General features: G+C 38.7%; 1 protein-coding gene and 1 non-coding gene across 2 annotated transcripts in view; one reads left to right on the forward strand and one right to left on the reverse strand.

Moving 5' to 3' along the window:
- Nucleotides 1-18,070, forward strand: part of CAP2 (cyclase associated actin cytoskeleton regulatory protein 2) — a 189,026-nt gene that overhangs the window by 34,855 nt on the left and 136,101 nt on the right. The window lies entirely within an intron of this gene.
- Nucleotides 10,255-10,330, reverse strand: TRNAS-GCU (transfer RNA serine (anticodon GCU)). Its single transcript has one exon. It is a non-coding gene; the product is annotated as a tRNA-Ser (tRNA).

Raw genomic sequence — 18,070 nt, forward strand, 5'->3', positions numbered from 1 at the left:
CCCTTTATCATTATGTAGTGGACTTCTTTATCTCTTACTATATCCTTTGTTTTAAAGTCCAATTTGTCTGATATAAGTATTGCTACCCCAGCTTTTTTTTCATTTCCGTTTGCATGAAATGTTTTTTTCCATCCTTTTACCTTCAATCTATGTGTGTCTTTTGTTCTAAGGTGTGTCTCTTGTAGACAACATATGTATGGGTCCTGTTTTCTTATCCACGCAGCTACACTATGTCTTTTGATTGGATCATTTAATCCATTTACATTTAAGGTTATTATTGATATGTAGTTGTTTATTGCGATTTTCTTCTTTAAAGGTGTATTCCTTTTTTTGCTATATTCTTTTCCAACTTTGATCTGTTTACAACAGGCCCCTTAACATTTCTTGCAGCGTTGGTTTGGTTGTAATGAATTCCTTGAGTTGTTTTTTGTCTGGGAAGCTTTTTATTTCTCCTTCGATTTTAAACGATAGCCTTGCTGGATAAAGTAGTCTTGGTTGTAGGTTCTTGTTCTGCATTACTTTGAATATTTCTTGCCATTCTCTTCTGGCCTCAAGTGTTTCTGTTGAGAAGTCAGATGTCATCCTTATGGGGGCTCCTTTGTAGGTGATAACTTTTTTTTCTCTTGCAGCTTTTAATATTTTCTCTTTATCGCTTAGCTTTGGTATTTTAATTATGATGTGTCTTGGTGTAGGTTTCTTTGGGTTTCTCTTTAATGGAGTTTCTGTGCTTCTTGGACTTGTGAGAGTTTCTCTTGCATTAATTTAGGGAAGTTTTCAGTTATGATATGATTGAACAAAGTCTCTATCCCTTGTTCTTTTTCTTCTTCTTCAGGAACCCCTATGATGCAGATGTTATTTCTCTTCATGTTGTCACAGAGCTCTCTAAGTGTTTCCTCTGACTTTTTGAGTCTCTTTTCTCTTTTCTTCTCTGCTTTCATGCCTTCATTCCAGTTGTCCTCCAACTCGCTGATTCGATCCTCAGCTGTATCCATCCTGTTTTTAATTCCTTCCATTGTGGTCTTCATTTCTGATATTGTATTTGTCATCTCTGACTGATTCTTTTTTAATATTTCAATATCCTTTTTTATACTTGCTATTTCTTTATTTAGGTTTTCAAACTGCCCCTCCATTGTTGTTCTAAGATCCCTAAGCATCCTTACAATCATTATTTTGAACTCCGCATCTGGAAGTTTGATTATTTCCATATCACTCAGCTCATCTCTCAAAGGTGTCTCTTGTGGTTTCATTTGGGTTGCACTCCTTTGTCTTCTCATAATGGTGTTTTATTTGTAGGGTTGGTTGAGTCTAGGCTTGGTGTTGTCTGCCTCCAGTTTTCAGTTGTGTTATTTCTAGGTCTTCTTGGGTTGGTATCAGCTATTATTTGTAATCCACTTTCGGATTTGGGCAGCTTTGAAGTCTTGATTTGTTTGTTTTCTTAACAGGTGATAGTCTTGTTAACTGATCTCAGCAGGGGGCTTCCTTGAAACTGTAACCAGGAATGCTGTGGGTGTAACCTGAGATGCTGAAGGTCTCTTCCACCAACTAATCTCACTGGGGGCAGGGTCTTTTCTCAGCTTCAGTAGGGGGAGGTGTATCTCAGATCTCCATGGAGACCTGAGTTACTGCCCCTCTTCCCCACTTCTTGTTTTCAGCTGTGTCTTGTTGCGCTGATTGGAGCTGGATAGATGTCCGGAGATCTCTGATCCGGAAGCACTTCAGCTCTGTTTTGTGAAAGGTTCAGTCCCTCCCCCAGCTATGGCCGCCTCCAGCACGAATGAGTCAGCTTTTTTATTTCGTTTCTTGCATACCTTAGCCCCTCACAGTCTGTCCCTCTCCTTGTCCTTTCCACTTGGGAGATAAGCTGGTCTTTTCAACCCACCTTGCTCCCTGGTCGTCAGGTAAGTGGCTGTGAGCAGTAGTTTCTGCTCTTTTTCCTCTGTGAAATCCTCTCTGGGCTCTCAGCCTCACCCCCCCCCCTTCCGTTCCTGTAAGCAGAGGAGATTCAGGCACTCCTTACCAGGATTATTGTGGCTTCCTTTTGTTCCTTGGTTTTTGAGAGCTGTTCTTGCAGTTCAGTGTTGGTTTTTCATGCTGATTTTTCTTAAATTGATTTGTATTCCAGTTTGCTATTGAGAGCTGGGCGTCTGTGCGTCCGCCTACTCCGCTGCCATCTTCCTCCTCTTCCCTCTTTTTTTTTTTAAGCTTAGTTTTTTTATTTATTTATTCATTTTAGAGAGAGACAGAGAGAGAGAGGAGAGACAGAGAGAAGGGGGAGGAGTTGGAAGCATCAACTCCCATATGTGCCTTGACCAGGCAAGCCCAGGGTTTCGAACCGGCAACCTCAGCATTTCTAGGTCGACGCTTTATCCACTGCGCCACCACAGGTCAGGCCTATTTTCCTTTTTCTTGCCTGTTTCCTTTTTCCCTGTCTTTCCTTCTTTCTAAAACTATGCCAATACAAGTAATTGGAACATTTGTTATTGTTTTCTATCTAGAGTTTGGGGGATTACTTCTTTGCCTGGAGGCTGTTTCAATGCCTGAGAATTAATACTTATCTAAATATAATAACCTGATTTCATTTAGAGTATCTTGTTATTTGTGTTTACGCACCCATCTCCACAAAATGCACTCTCACACACACATGCGCACATATGCACATGTGTAAATGTATCATTCACCTAAGAATTCCTCGGGATGCTGTATTAGCAACATATGAGAAAAAAAAAACAGTCTTGATCAAACATACAGGAGCTCTGACCCAAGGGTCACTCTGATTGTAGAAAATGTGTTTACAGATTTGTTAGTGTGTATAAGGCAAGTACAACATTTACTTTCTCACCTTTAGTATATTTTCTAGTTGTATTTAGATTGTGGTTTAATGCTGTAAGTTATAAAAGTGACACTTATATATTTCATAATATATTGCAAGCCAACACTTTATACTATATGGAATACAAGATGTTTTGATAATGTAAAAGAAAACAGGGTAGTCAATGAATTAATAATTTATCACACGCATTTGCAGTAGAAATCCTTCCTTTTCACATAACACTTGGCAAAGGGAGGACTTACTGAAAGCTTTTATTGCCTTAAGTATAAAGTAAAGTACTTGGAATGCTGATACTTTTGATTGCTTTAGTTCAAACCAATTAATATGCAGTCGAGGTAGTATGATTTATCTTTGGGGACCCACCTGTTGAGTGCTGGATGTCTTTTCAGGTTCCAGAAGCATGTTACTTTCCTCTGGCCCTCTCAGTGTCTGGTGTGCTGATAGTAAGGGGTTAATACATGTTTGCTAAATGAATGAATGAAAATGAATGTTTAAATTCACCAATCAGTTCTTTAATGCAGTGGTCCCCAGCCCCCGGGCCGCGGACCAGTACCGGTCCGTGGGCCATTTGGTACCGGTCCACAGAGAAATAATAAATAACTTACATTATTTCCGTTTTATTTATATTTAAGTCTGAACGATGTTTTATTTTCAAAAAATGACCAGATTCCCTCTGTTACATCCATCTAAGACTCACTCTTGATGCTTGTCTCAGTCACATGATACGTTTATCCATCCCACCCTAAAGGCTCGTCTGTGAAAATATTTTCTGACATTAAACTGGTCCATGGCCCAAAAAAGGTTGGGGACCATTGCTTTAATGAATTAATGAAGTAATGGGTATATGAATTTACTACAGCTGACAATTTGGATCAAGCAATATTCTAGACTAGCAGTTAAAAAAGTTAAGGCCAAATTTAAGTCATGAGGTAGCAAGTAAAATATGGAGAAATATAAACTGCATAGGTTTTTGTTTATCGCACATACACACAAAGTCCTGAATTTATCATAGCCCTGATAGTTTATCTAGTACCTCCCTTATTCCCTTTATTCTCAGTCCTCTTTTGTAGTTGAGAAAAGTAAGCCATTGAAAATTTTGAGCTCTATGACATCTTAAGAAAGCTAGACAAGAATTCATAGGTGATGTGAAAATCCATCAATATATTGACATAGTCACTGCCAGTAGACATCCCATAAGCTTTATCTGAGACAGGGTATTTTTCTGACCTTTAGGTATTTTAAACTAAAGGTCAAATTTTAAAAAGAAATAGAATTTTGTTTAGTGTTTCTGTTCAGATTGGGTTTCAGCATGTTGCTTTCTCCTTCATTGTTAACATTTAAAATGATAGTCATCAGGTAAGAAATAACTTTGCAGTCTGAAAGGGCCAGTTGGGAAAGTATTTGTCTGGGTTGTCACCGTGAATTTCCAACAACCAACTCTCTCTAGTTTCAAGAGTCTTTATCTGTATTTATTTAATTTTAAACATCTTACAAAATGAAAAGTGGAAAAAATTCAATAGCTTGACTCAATATATCCAAATACAGACAGTCTTAAACTTTTAATTGGGGACTCTCACCCCAAGTTTATTTGCAAATTAGTTCTTAGAAACTTAGAAGACATTTTCTCAAAGACCCAACATAAGCAATGAGTGGTTCGGTTCTTATACAGAAATGTATTACTCCATATGTAGTACATAGACCACCGCTGTCCTCAGACCTCTGCTAACAGTCGGCCATGAGATAAGTACAGAACCTGTGAATAAGACTTTGAAAACTTTTATAACATCCAGCAGAGTAATTTTAAGTCCGTTAAATCTAGTAATTCAAAAAACTGGGCCTGACCAGGCAGTAGCACAGTGGATAGAGCGTCAGACTGGGATGCGGAGGACCCAGGTTCGAGATCCCAAGGTCGCCAGCTTGAGCGCGGGCTCATCTGGTTTAAGCAAAGCTCACCAGCTTGGACCCAAGGTCGCTGGCTCAAGCAAGGGGTCACTCGCTCTGCTGTAGCCCGACGGTCAAGGCACATATGAGAAAGCAATCAATGAACAACTAAGGTGTCCCAACGAAAAACTAATGATTGATGCTTCTCATCTCTCTTTGTTCCTGTCTGTCTCTCTCTATCACTCTCTCTGACTCTCTCTCTCTGTCACTGTAAAAAAACCAAAAAAACAAAACTGGGACTTGAGCTCTGTGGGCCTGGTTTTTATTTCATGTTTCTAGTGAGGCTCTTTCATTTAGTTTACAAAAGTGCTAGACTGTGATGGATGAGAAATTAAAAATAAAAACCTTCCCCAAAGGTTTTTAAAAGCAGCAGTTATGTAACACAAAATGTTAGAAAGAAATTCTTTCACTGTGCTTTTAGTTAAATGAACCAGGAAAACAATAACATTAAATGAAAAATAGACATCCATTGAGAGTGCTGGTAATGGGGGGAGTGTGAGTTTAATTAGAGAAAGACAAAGAAATGCATGGGGACTTCTCTGCAGATTATTTATACTTTTAGCTGATGTGGTGGAGCCTTATTCCTTTCCACATTTGCTACCAAACATGGAGTTTTCTTTTTGCTTGTATAAGTATATATCACAATCCTTTGAGTATAAGGATAATGTTGGAATTCACAATGGGACACAAAAAAGCAGGAAAACAGATTTTCTGAGGATAACTGACCAGGAATTGAGAGAGAGCAAAGAGATCAGTTTTATACTTAAGAAGCATTCACCTTATTAGAAATAAAGTCTGGAACAGTATTCGGTGAATTGCTGACAATGGTAATTTTTAGTGGGAGGACTTACTAAAAAGCTTTTACCTCCTGAACATACATATCTTTTTAACTTTTTACAACAAACATGTGTTGGCTGGTATCACTAGATGAAAAGGAAAGGAATATTTGGTACTTTAAGAAAAAATCTTGGAATCAAGGTATTGCCTGGTTGTTCACAGAGCCACAAAAGACAAGTGAGAAAATGTGAGCACCTGGTGGTGTCATCCCAGGCAGCATGGCTGTAGGGTACCCTAGTGGCCAGGGATCCCAAGCTGCCTGGGAATTCATGGGGACCACTGTTTGAGCAGGGACTGGTCATGGGTTGAGTGTTCATAGTAAGCTCTCAGTGTAGATGGATTGAGGGTAGCTATGATTGTTGAATAAACAATCTGATTCATAGCTGAATTTTAACATCACTAGAGATTAACTTTATTCCCCTGCCTTATTTTCATTCTCCATATTAGAAAGAGGGGCAATTGTAAAGAAAGGGAAAGAAAACTAGCATTTATTGAGGGCCTGTTTGTGTCAGACACTTTGCAGCTATTGGAAAATATTGCTTCACTTGACTATTAGGAGATCCCATAAGGTAGGTAATATTCAAGATCAAGAAGTCAAGACTCAGAATGATTGGGTAACTTGCTTATGGCCATACAGTTAGTAAGGGGTAGAGTTAGAGTCTATCTCAAGCCTAGCTGAAGATCTGAAGCTAGAAGTTTCTCTGCTATGCCATACTGCTTCCCAAATATTTAAGTCATTCATTACTAAGCAGTAGTTACTGAGCTTCTGTTGTGATAAAGACCCTTTTGTGTAAGCACCCACTGGTCTAGTCCTCAAGAATGCATTACCGGCCTGACCTGTGGTGGCGCAGTGGATAAAGCCTTGACCTAGAATGCTGAGGTCGCCAGTTTGAAACCCTGGGCTTGCCTGGTCAAGGCACATATGGGAGTTGATGTCTCCTGCTCCTCCCTACCTTCTTTCTCTCTCTTTTTCTCTCTTCTCTGAAATGGATAAAAAAAAAAAAAGAATGCATTACCTACTTGGAGACAAAAGTCATATATACATATGTGCATGACAGTTAAATAAGAGAATGGCTTCAATAACACAAGTGGAAGAACAATGCTTAATGTCACAGTGCATTCTAGAATAAGGAATTCATGTTGTCTCTAGTATTTAAGAGTGGTCTTAGAACAGTCAAGTATCCTTTCCTTGTGTAGAACCAAGACTCATCAACCATGAAGCAATTGTAGCTTCCTAAATCAAAAGATTTTGTTTAAGCATGTTAATAAAATGCTTGAGATTTCTTAAGTGTCAGAAAAACAAGTTAGAGATTTGAAGAGGGGCCAATTTGCCAAATGTCTTGTAGCTACAATAATGATTGAATTTGTAAATGAAGTTACTTTAGGAGGATGGTTTTGTACAGAATACAAACTTGTAACAATACAGTGTGTCCGTAAAGTCATGGTGCACTTTTGACCAGTCACAGGAAAGCAACAAAAGATGATAGAAATGTGAAATCTGCAACAAATAAAAGGAAAACTCTCCCAGTTTCATACCTATTCAGTGCAGTTCGATGTGGGCTCACACACAGATATTTTTAGGGCTCCTTAGGTAGCTATCCCGTATGGCCTCTACAGACTCATCACTGACAGATGGCCTACCAGAACGGGGTTTCTCCACCAAACTGCCAGTTTCCTTCAACTGCTTATCCCACCGAGTAATGTTATTCCTATGTGGTGGTGCTTCATTATAAACGCGCTGATATTCACATTGCACTTTGGACACAGATTCGAATTTAGCAAGCCACAGAACACACTGAACTTTACTCTGCACCGTCCATATCTCGACTGGCATGGCTGTGGGGCTGCTTCACTGTATATACGGTGTTACATCATCATCTGCGCATGCGCACATGCTGCCACATCATCCTACAGAAACTGGGAGGGTTTTCCTTTTATTTGGTGCAAATTTCACATTTCTATCGTCTTTTGTTGCTTTCCTGTGATTGGTAAAAAGTGCACCATGACTTTATGGACACACTGTATTTATACCTGCCAGAAAAAACAATGGACTTATCCAATAGTGGGGGTTTTTTCTTATTCTTATGCCTTAAGAAATATTCACTGTTTTTATTCTTTCAAATATTTGATCTTTTACAATATAAATTGCAATGGTTAATTATTTAAAAAAATTTATATTGGGTTTTTTAAACTATAGTGGTTGGTTTTATTACTACAGATTTTGAAAACCTTTCCACACAGTTTTTGTACCTTACTTGTTTAACTTAGACCATATATTCTGAGCATCTTTTCATGTCAATAAGTTGAAGTCTACTTTATTATTTTTAATGACTGCACAGTATTTCATTATATGGTTATAGCATAATTGATATATAAATAATTGATGTACAATCAACATTGCATACCGGGGAGATAATGCATGTACATGAATGTAGGGCCCAGACTAGAGAGAAACAAGTGAGGCCCTAGGGTGTGACCCTAAGAAGGAACACACCAGGGCTCCTCCCCAGCCTCACCTTCTTCACAGGATGCGCATCTAATATTATTTATAATCATTTTAAAAATTAGTGACATTTGGCCCTGGCCGGTTGGCTCAGTGGTAGAGCCTCCACCTGGCATGTGTATGTCCTGGGTTTGATTCTCAGCCAGGGCACATAGGAGAAGTGACCATGTGCTTCTCCCCTCCTTCTCCCCTTTTCTCTCTCTCTCTCTCTTTCTCTTTCTCTTCTCCTCCCACAGCCATGGCTTGACTGGCTCAGACAAGTTGGCCCTGGGCACTGAGAATGTCTAGTGGAGCCTCTGCCTCGGGCTCTAAAAATATCTCTGTTGCTGAGCAATGGCCCAAGATGGGCAGAGCATTAGCCCCTAGGGGTCTCGCTGAGTGGATCCCAGTCAGGGTGCATATGGAAGTCTATTTCTCTGTCTTCTCTTCTCTCACTTAAAAAAAAAAATTAATGACATTTGCCTGACCTGTGGTGGCGCAGTGGCTAAAGCCTTGACCTGGAATACTAATATCACTGGTTTGAAACCCTGGGCTTGCCTGACCAGGTGGTGGCTCAGTGGATAGAGCGTCGGACTGGGATATGGAAGACCCAGGTTCGAGACCCCGAGGTCGCCAGTTTGAGCATGGTGGGTTCATCTGGTTTGAGCAAAACTTCACCAGCTTGGACCCAAGGTCACTGGCTCAAGCAAGGGGTTGCTCAGTCTGCTGAAGGCCCATGGTCAAGGCACATATGAGAAAGCAATCAATGAACAACTAAGGTGTTGCAATGTGCAACAAAAAACTAATGATTGATGCTTCTCATCTCTCCGTTCCTGTCTGTCTGTCTCTTTCTATCCCTCACTCTGACTCTCTCTCTGTCTCTGTAAAAAAATTTTTTTTAAAATTTTTTTAAAAATTAAAAAAAAAAAAAAAAGAGAAGAAACCCTGGGCTTGCCTGGTCAAGGGACATACAAGAAGGAACTGCAAACTGATGTTTCCTGCTCCTTCCCACTGTCTTTCTCTCTCTTTCTTCTCTCTAAAATCAATAAACTTAAAAAAAATTAGTGACATTTGACATTTTCAATTTTTCCCCTATTAGAAATGAAATTGCAGGCCCTGGCCAGTTGGCTCAGTGGTAGAGCGTTGGCCTGGTGTGCAGGAGTCCTGGGTTCGATTCCTGGCCAGGGTACACAGGAGAAGTGCCCATCTGCTTCTCTACCCCTCCCCCTCTCCTTCCTCTCTGTTTCTCTCTTCCCCTCCCACAGCCAAGGCTCCATTGGGGCAAAGTTGGCCTGGGCGCTGAGGATGGCTCTATAGCCTCTGCCTCAGGCGCTAGAATGGCTCTGGTTGCAACAGAGCAATGCCCCAGATGGACAGAGCATCGCCCCCTGGTGGACATGCTGGGTGGATCCCGGTCGGGTGCATGCGGGAGTCTGTCTGACTGCCTCCCCGTTTCCAACTTCAGAAAAATACAAAAAAAAAAAAAAAAGAAATAAAATTGCAGTGCAATTCTTCTAAAATATTATATTGTACAATTACTTTCTCAAGGCAAATTCCTAGAATTAGAAGAGTGCCAGGTCAGTGGCAAGCACTCCCTAATATTTATTGTCCCCCTGCCCTCCCTCCCACACACACACATTGTACTAATTCATACTCTCACAGTGTCTAAAAGTGCTTTAGGCTATTTGGTGATAATTACAAACAAAGAAAGTAAGAATTTTAGGGCAAAAAATGTATAATTTGAATGCACATTAATATTCATGGCATTGCTTGTTTAAAAACACGTTGCTCTCTGCTGGATGAGCAGGAAAATAAAAGTAAAGCTGTAGTTCTTTTGTAGTTCTTTGTATAAGTCATCCTTTTTTTTTTTTTTTTTTTTTTTGTATTTTTCTGAAGTTGGAAACGGGGAGGTAGTCAGACTCCCGCATGCGCCCAACTGCCAGATCCACCCGGCATACCCACCAGGGGGCGATGCTCTGCCCATCTGGGGCGTTGGTCTGTTGCAACCAGAGCCATTCTAGCGCCTGAGGCAGAGGCCACAGAGCCATCCTCAGCGCCCGGGCCAACTTTGCTCCAATGGAGCCCTGGCTGCAGGAGGGGAAGAGAGAGACAGAGAGGAAGGAGAGGGGGAAGGGTGGAGAAGCAGATGGGCGCTTCTCCTGTGTGCCCTGGCCGGGAATCGAACCCGGGACTCCTGCACAGCAGGCCGACGCTCTACCACTGAGCCAACAGGCCAGGGCTAAGTCATCCTTTTTTGAAAAAAAAAAACCATTTTATCAATTCAACTTTCCAAGAAATTTGTTTAAGTTGCCTCTTTGGGGTTAGATATGACATGTTTTAAATGGAGTTCATTGGGTGTGGATCACTTTAACAGTGACCAGTGATGCAGCTGAAATACATAATGGAAGATTTCAGGCTAGAATGTAGAAAGGACACATCAGAGCTGTTCTTTCGTGTCAGAACTGTGCAGCATGGCTGCTGTAAATACTTATGTGAGCTGCAAGTTGCCAAGGCAACAGTCTTATTAATGAAGAATAAACCTCTTTTATTATCAGTTCTGAATGATTTTTTTTTATATATAAAATGTGCCTAGTAGTCAAACATTGACATTTTCAATCTACCTACTCATCTTTCCTGTCCAGACTGCAAAACTATTTAGCTTTATTCAATAAACATGCCTCCTTTCTCTGCCAGTGAGAGTGGTATCATTGGGGGGAAAAAAGTCAACTGTAAAGGCAATAAATATACTAATTTATAACAATTAAAATTAATAATTAAAACTAATAAAAAATTATTGCCCTTTTGATATATGTTTTGGCTAAGGCAGAGACTAAAATTGACTGGGACTTGGTCGGTATTTGAGCAGGCCAGAGTCTTTAAATTAACTTGTCTTTATAATTTAATGGAGCATTGCCAACATATTTTTAGGTAAGTGGAGTGTGACATTGCTGCTTCCTTTCCCTAGTGAGACTATAAATTTAGACTCTGTAAATTGTGCACACAGTGGATACTTTAAAAAGGCAGCTGTAGCTGAATCACAGGCTTTCGGGAACCCTGTTTCCTTGAACATCAGGGAACCATGGTAAGGGAAATTCTGGTTAGACATGACAAGCACAAGTATTGTGCTTCCTGGGTTCTAGAAAGAAGGAATTCTTTTTATCAAAAAATAATACATTCCCCTTTTTTGAGAATGCTTCCTGTGTTTTGTCAAGCCAGTCAAATGGGAAAACTTAACTTTTCAATCATGGTTATCAGCCATCCATTGTTTTCAAGATTGGATGTTTTTTGTCTGTCCCATACAGTTAGCACCTTATCTCTTATCACTCACCTCACTAATCACTCATTGTGTTCATGACTTGTTTCCCCTAATTTATACCTAGGAGCACCTAGACACATAGCCACACATAGAAAATACTTTTTGTTTGTAAAATTAATTAATAAACTTCTATTCACTCAGTTATATCTTTTAAATAACTTTTTCTAATAATAAAATTTAAATGTTTGATGTGGAAAATTGTACAATACATTTGAAGAAGAGAACAAAAACCATTTATATAATCCTACTACTCTGAAATAACTGTCACTGATATCATGGTTTACTTATTTCTTAAGGACATTTTTCAAAATCATATTTTCTCCTTGATAAGATAAAATCAACACCATTATATGTGCCGGCCATATATATCAGATAAGTGACACATGTCAAGCACTGGGTGGGTACAGGTAAGATATTAAGATGCTCACGAAATGATGGAGCTAATTATAATTCAAGCAAAGGTGGCCCTTCTCTCCTATGTGAGTGTGGCGATTCCAAGCTCAATAACAAATACCAGTCAATCTGATTTCTCATTTCTGAACTTTTAGCTTTAGACATACTATAATATGTTGCTAACAAAACAGACATTTCCCCCAGAACAACTTTTAGCACAAGCACATGTACCAGTTTCTTTGCTAATGGTAACTCTGGCTTCTTGTGACCTTTCCTATTGGCACATTGGGATGAGGAGGAACCCATTCCCAAACTTATCTAATGCCAAGTTGGCAAAAGTCTATGGGAACTAAAGAAGTCATAGAAAGAAGCATTACGTACTTGTCCATTTTATTCTTGGCTTTGATGGCATAAAGAAGCAGTTTGGCTGTTGTTCTAGTCTTACCACCCAACTAATTTTTATAAGTGTCTCCAAGCATCCCGAGAAAAGTAAAGTCAAAATAACCATGATAAACACACACACAAAAAAAATCTCATTTAGTGAAGATAAAAGCATCTTTGAGAACTTTGCCTTTTTTAACCAAGAGGAACATTTTAGGTAAAAATAGTGTTAATCAGAGAGCCCCTAAGTGAACCAACCCCACCATCCTTTCCACCAGATAAATGCCCCTGAACCCCTCCCACAAAGGTGTTCCTGACACACACCCCACCCCGCACCTTACAAGTCCACAGACTTTTGTCAAAAGCTTGTAGCAGGGAGATGCTCTGTCCCTAAGAGCATGACACTAAGATGGAAGTTTCAAAATATTGTCTGAAAATTAAAATGAAATATTTTTCTCCTTTACAAAAAAAATGGATAATATACAGATGATGTATTCTAGAATTATACACCTGAAACCTATATAATAGTATTAACCAGTGTTGCCCCAACAAATTCAATAATTAAAAAGTTTTTTTTTAATAAAAAGTTTTTAAAAAGTAGATGAGGGTCTTCCAGTTTCTGGTTCCACGTGTCAGGAACTTGGAAGTCACCACTCCATCCTAACAAGTAAAAAGTTGAACAGACTAAAATACCAACAACTCTTCTTGGATCCATAAGTGAAGGGAGGATACAGCGCAGATTACTATCCCTAAGATCTGAGGGACAGGCTAATACTGGAATTGCAGCCTACTGAAGGAAAGATGCATGAGGGAAACTGCTTCAGGAGCCAGTGCGGGGATAGGGATACTGGGCCTGTGACAGACAGGTTTCTATAAGCTCAGTGCAGACAAGCCTAAGAGTTCAAGACTCCAGAGGGATCCAGTCTTTGGGAGCCCTCACAATATTGTGAGATTTACCTCAGCAGCTTGATTATGTTTACACAGTAAATACTAGAAATAAACCCTCTTGGGCTTAAAGTGGGAGTGGAGAAAAGGAAGCATTTTGAAATAAGCCAGAGCCCTCTGTTCTTAACATGGTCTGCCCTCAGGGAAACTAGTTAACCAGAGCATAACCTGGTAGGATAATATCAAAGCCCAATTGGACTGAAGAAGGGAAATATTCAACTTCTCTGTCTCTAATTGTCCACAGGAGGAAGGGAAATACACAAGTCCAGCCCACTGTTGCCATCCTGTCCACCCTAAGGTGTAAAAAAAGAGTATAAGTGTATGCTAAGAAAGGAGAGAAAATGGAATCATATGAGATGATCAATTAAAACCACAAAAGGCAGTAAAAGAGTAGAAGGAAAAAATGGAAACAAATAACAAAGGCAACACATAAAAAAAACAAGTAATGAATATGGTAGATACTAATCCAGCTATATCAATAATCACTTTGAATATCAATGATCTAAATGTACCAATTAAAAGACAGATTGTCAGAGTGGATCAAAAAACACAACCCAACTATATGTTTGTCTATAAGAAACCCATTTTAAATATTAAGGTACATATAGATTTAAAGTAAATGGATGCAAAAATATGCCATGCTGACACTAATCAAAAGAAAACAGGTATGGCTATATTAATTTCAAACAATGCAGACTTTCTAGTAAGGAATATTATCAGGGCATTGCATAATGATAAAAGGATCATTTCTCCGAGAAAGCATCACAATTCTTAAAGAGTATACACCTAGCAACAGAGCATCAAACTGATAGGATTGCAAGGAGAAACAGATGAAGCCATTATCATATTTGGAAACCTTAACACTCCACTCTCAGAAATGTATAAATCCATCAGGGAGGAAGGAGGTAAAGATATAGTTGAACACAACAATACCATCAATCAACTGGATACAATGGACACTTATAGACTATCCAACAATAACATTATAAACATTTTTCTCAAACTCATCAAGATAGATCACATTCTGGGTCATAAAATACACCTTAAAATTTTTTTAAAAAAATAAAGCCTGACCAGGTGGTGATTCAGTAGATAGAGTGTTGGACTGGGACGTGGAGGACCCAGGTTTGAAACCCCAAGCTCGCAGACTTGAGCACAGGCTCATTCAGCTTGAGCTCAGGCTCACTAGCTTGAGCATGGGGTCACTGGCTTGAGCATGGGATAATAGATATGACCCCATGGTCCCTGGCTTGAGCAAGGGGTCACTCACTCTGCTGTAGCCCCCCAGTCAAGGCACATATGAGAAAGCAATCAATGAATGACTAAGATGCCGCAATGAAGAATTGATGCTTCTCATCTCTCTCCCTTCCTGTCTGTCTATCCCTATCAGTCCCTCTCTCTGACTCTCTCATCTCTGTCAAAATTTAAAAAAAAAAAATTAAAAAGAATAGATTCATATAACGTCTGCTCTCAAACTACAATGAAATTAAACTAGAGATCAATAACAGAAAGGTAAATGGAAAATGCCCAGATATGTGGAGATTAAACAACACACTTCTAAATGACAGTTGGGACAAAGAAGAAACTTAAAAATATTTTGACTTGGATATTAATTAAATGTATTATGGTGATCATTTCACAATATATACAAGTATCAAATCGTTATATTGTACACCTGAAACCAATACAATGCTATATAAATTATACCACAGTTAAAAAATATTTTGAACTAAATGAAAATGAAAACTTAAGATCAAAAATTTGAAGATGTGAAAACTGAAAACAGTGCTAAGAGTAAAATTTATACTATCCAATGAATATATATTACTCACAGAAATTAGGAGATATTTCAAAATGAATATGAAGTGATTAAAAAGAAGCATTTGATTTTTTTACTAAATAAGAACATCAGAAAAGCAAATGACATGTCAAAGAAAGTTGTTCAATTATGCAAATGAAATGCAAAACCAACTTTTATTTCATTGGTAAAAATGCACTATACAAAATGCTGAAAGTACTGGAGTATCTGCACGTTCCCTGATTTTCTAATTTTTGTGAGCAGTGTATTAGAAAGGAGAAAGATATAAAATTGGTGATCTAAGCATCCACCTTAGGAAGAAAAGAAAATATAGAAGAAAAAATATTAGAAGAAAGAAAATAATAATAATTAGAACAGAAGGTAATAAAATTAAAAGCAGAAAATCAATATTAAAAGCAGAAAGTCAGTGAAATAAAGCTGGTTCTTCATAGTGATCAATAAAATTGATAAGCCTCTACTCAGACTAAATAAGGAAAAGCAAGAAAGGACACAAATTACTAATATCAAAAATTAAAGAGGGGACATTACTACAGATCCCATAGTAACTAAAAGGTTACTAAAGGAATACTATGAACAACTCCATGCCCACAAATTTGATAACCTAGATGAAATGAACTGACTTCTTGAAAAGACTTATCTGTCAAAACTCACAGAAAAAGAAATAGACTATCTGAATAGGCCTATATCAAATAAAAAAATTAAATCAATAATTAATAACCTTCCACAAGTAGAAAGCAACAGGCCCAGATGGGTTTACTGGCTAATTCTACCAAACATTTATAGAAGAAATTATACCAGTTCTGTACAATCTCTTTCAGAGTATAGAAGCAGAGGGAATACTTCCTAAGTCATTGTGTGAGACAAGCATTACGCTAATACCAAAATTAGATAAAGACATTATAAGAAAACTACAAACCAATATATCTCATGAACATATATGCAAAAATCCTCAACAAAATTTTAGCAAGTCAAATCCAAAAATGTATAGAAAGAATTTACAACATGACTAAGTGGGATTTATCCCAGGTATGCAAGGTTGGTTCAGCATTCAAAAGTCAAATGTAATCAATCACATCAGCAGACTAAAAAAGAAAAATCACATGATCATACCAATGGATGCAGAAAGCATTTGACAAAATCCAACACTCATTCATGATCTGACTTTAGTCAGTGCTTATATTTATGTCTACAATATTAGGTATATTCAGTCTTGTTTGAAGCAAAATTGTGAAACAGGTGAAATTTGTCTTTGGCATCCTATCACCTCTTTTTGTCAGCCCATTTTCCTGTCTTGCTTTCATCTATCAGGGCCCACTTTATCTTTTCAGTGGCTGCAACTCAAGGGACTTCTCTGTTAGGATAGATTGGAGGCCCCTACAGAATAAGATCTAAAAATATAACCTCTAACAATGAAACATAGAGCATTGCCAGACTAATTTTGAATGAATGTGGGAATGGCACTGACAGTGACCTTCCCAGAGCCCACAAATTACAACCGATGAGCAGATGCCCATCAGAGAAGAAGCCCCTTCCCTTCAATGTCTGGGTCTCATGAAGAGAGCCGACGTAGTTTCAGAAAATCTGGAAATGCCTCAGCACAGACACCCTGGCTGGATGCCTTGTGCATCTCTTCAAGCCTTGCCTGTGCCCTTCCACTGGTGCACCTGTTAATTTTATCATCTACATATTTTGCAGCCCATAGCTTTCCTGATGAAACCATGAAAGCTTTGATAAGTATTCAGAAATTCAGCTTTCTCAGGGAACCAGCTCTCTCCCAAGGGGATTAGCCTAGAGTAAGTCATGTTTACTTGGTATTTGCTTGTCCCAAGGCTTATTTTAAAGTGATAACTGAAATTCATTCTCCTACTCTCTCCCACAGGACCACAGAACAAGGTAGTCCAACAACCTATCTGTCCAAGAACCCCAGTTGCCTAAGTGATAATGGATAGAGTTCAAACAAAATGTACAGCCTTGACTCTTACCAAAACTGTCCCTTTCCTCTCTGCACACACATGCTTACAGGCTGATAGATGTGCGTGTTTAACCATAGAAGTCACTGAGGCTCTCTGCAACCTGCACATGTGTGATGGACAAACTCAGCAAAAACTCAATTATTTGTCATTACTGAAAATCCCTACGTTTGGCTTTTTCTTTCACAATGTTTTGAACTGCCTGAGTGAGCCAAATTCTCCCTTTCATGTTATCAGAACTCAGCAAATTCACTAAAATTGCTTCTCAATAGGATGTTGTCTGGTTGCGGGAACTCATGAAACTATCCAGAAGCAAGAAGCGGACGGGTTAGTTAGATCATCTCAAAGGTGAAATGAAAATCCTTTGAAATACGGACTGGTGAGGTTAAAAGTGAATGTGGTTTAGAGCAGTGGTGGCATTCAAATAATTTAACAACCGGTTCTCTGCCCTAATGACCATTTTAAGTATAAAAAAATGATATATTGAAAGGTAGTTTATTATTTCATGTACTTAATACTTAAATAAGAACAATAAAAAAGGTACACAAAAGTAGTTTATGTTATAAGAGTTTTAAAATACTAATGAAAAATATTAAATAATACCTGGGGGAAAAAAACCAATAAAACTGTTAAGATATTCCATATTGCTTCTTGATTGGTGTCCTCACTTGCAATATTTTTCACCTATGGACAGAATGAACGTTACTATGGGTGCTTAGGATATGCTGTTGTGCAGATGAATGTGAAAAAAAGTAAGGAATGTAAATTTGTGGTTTCCACATTGGGCAGGTGCCCAGGTCCCCACCTTACACACAACCCTGATTACAAGTGCCATTTTAACAACCAGTAAACTGACCTCAACAAAAAATTAGGTTTTGGTTCTGCCGAAAACCTAATTCAGCTGAGATTCAGCAACCCAGCTGAGTTCCACCACTGGTTTAGAGTTTGTTGATTATGCCCAGAGTTCCAGGGAGCTAGAGAAAGCACACAGCTGACTCAGAAAGATCTGTCTACATAGGAAAAGTGAAAAGGGAAATTGGAGCAGATGTCTATATAGTTAACCATTCTCTGCTCCAAACTCCACCCCTATTGTTGAAAGAGTCTATTTGGGGGAAGAAACTAATTAATGAACTCAGCCATCTTCACTAATCCAACC

This window comes from Saccopteryx leptura, chromosome 3, assembly GCF_036850995.1.
Source record: "Saccopteryx leptura isolate mSacLep1 chromosome 3, mSacLep1_pri_phased_curated, whole genome shotgun sequence".
NCBI classification, from domain to species: Eukaryota; Metazoa; Chordata; class Mammalia; order Chiroptera; family Emballonuridae; genus Saccopteryx; species Saccopteryx leptura.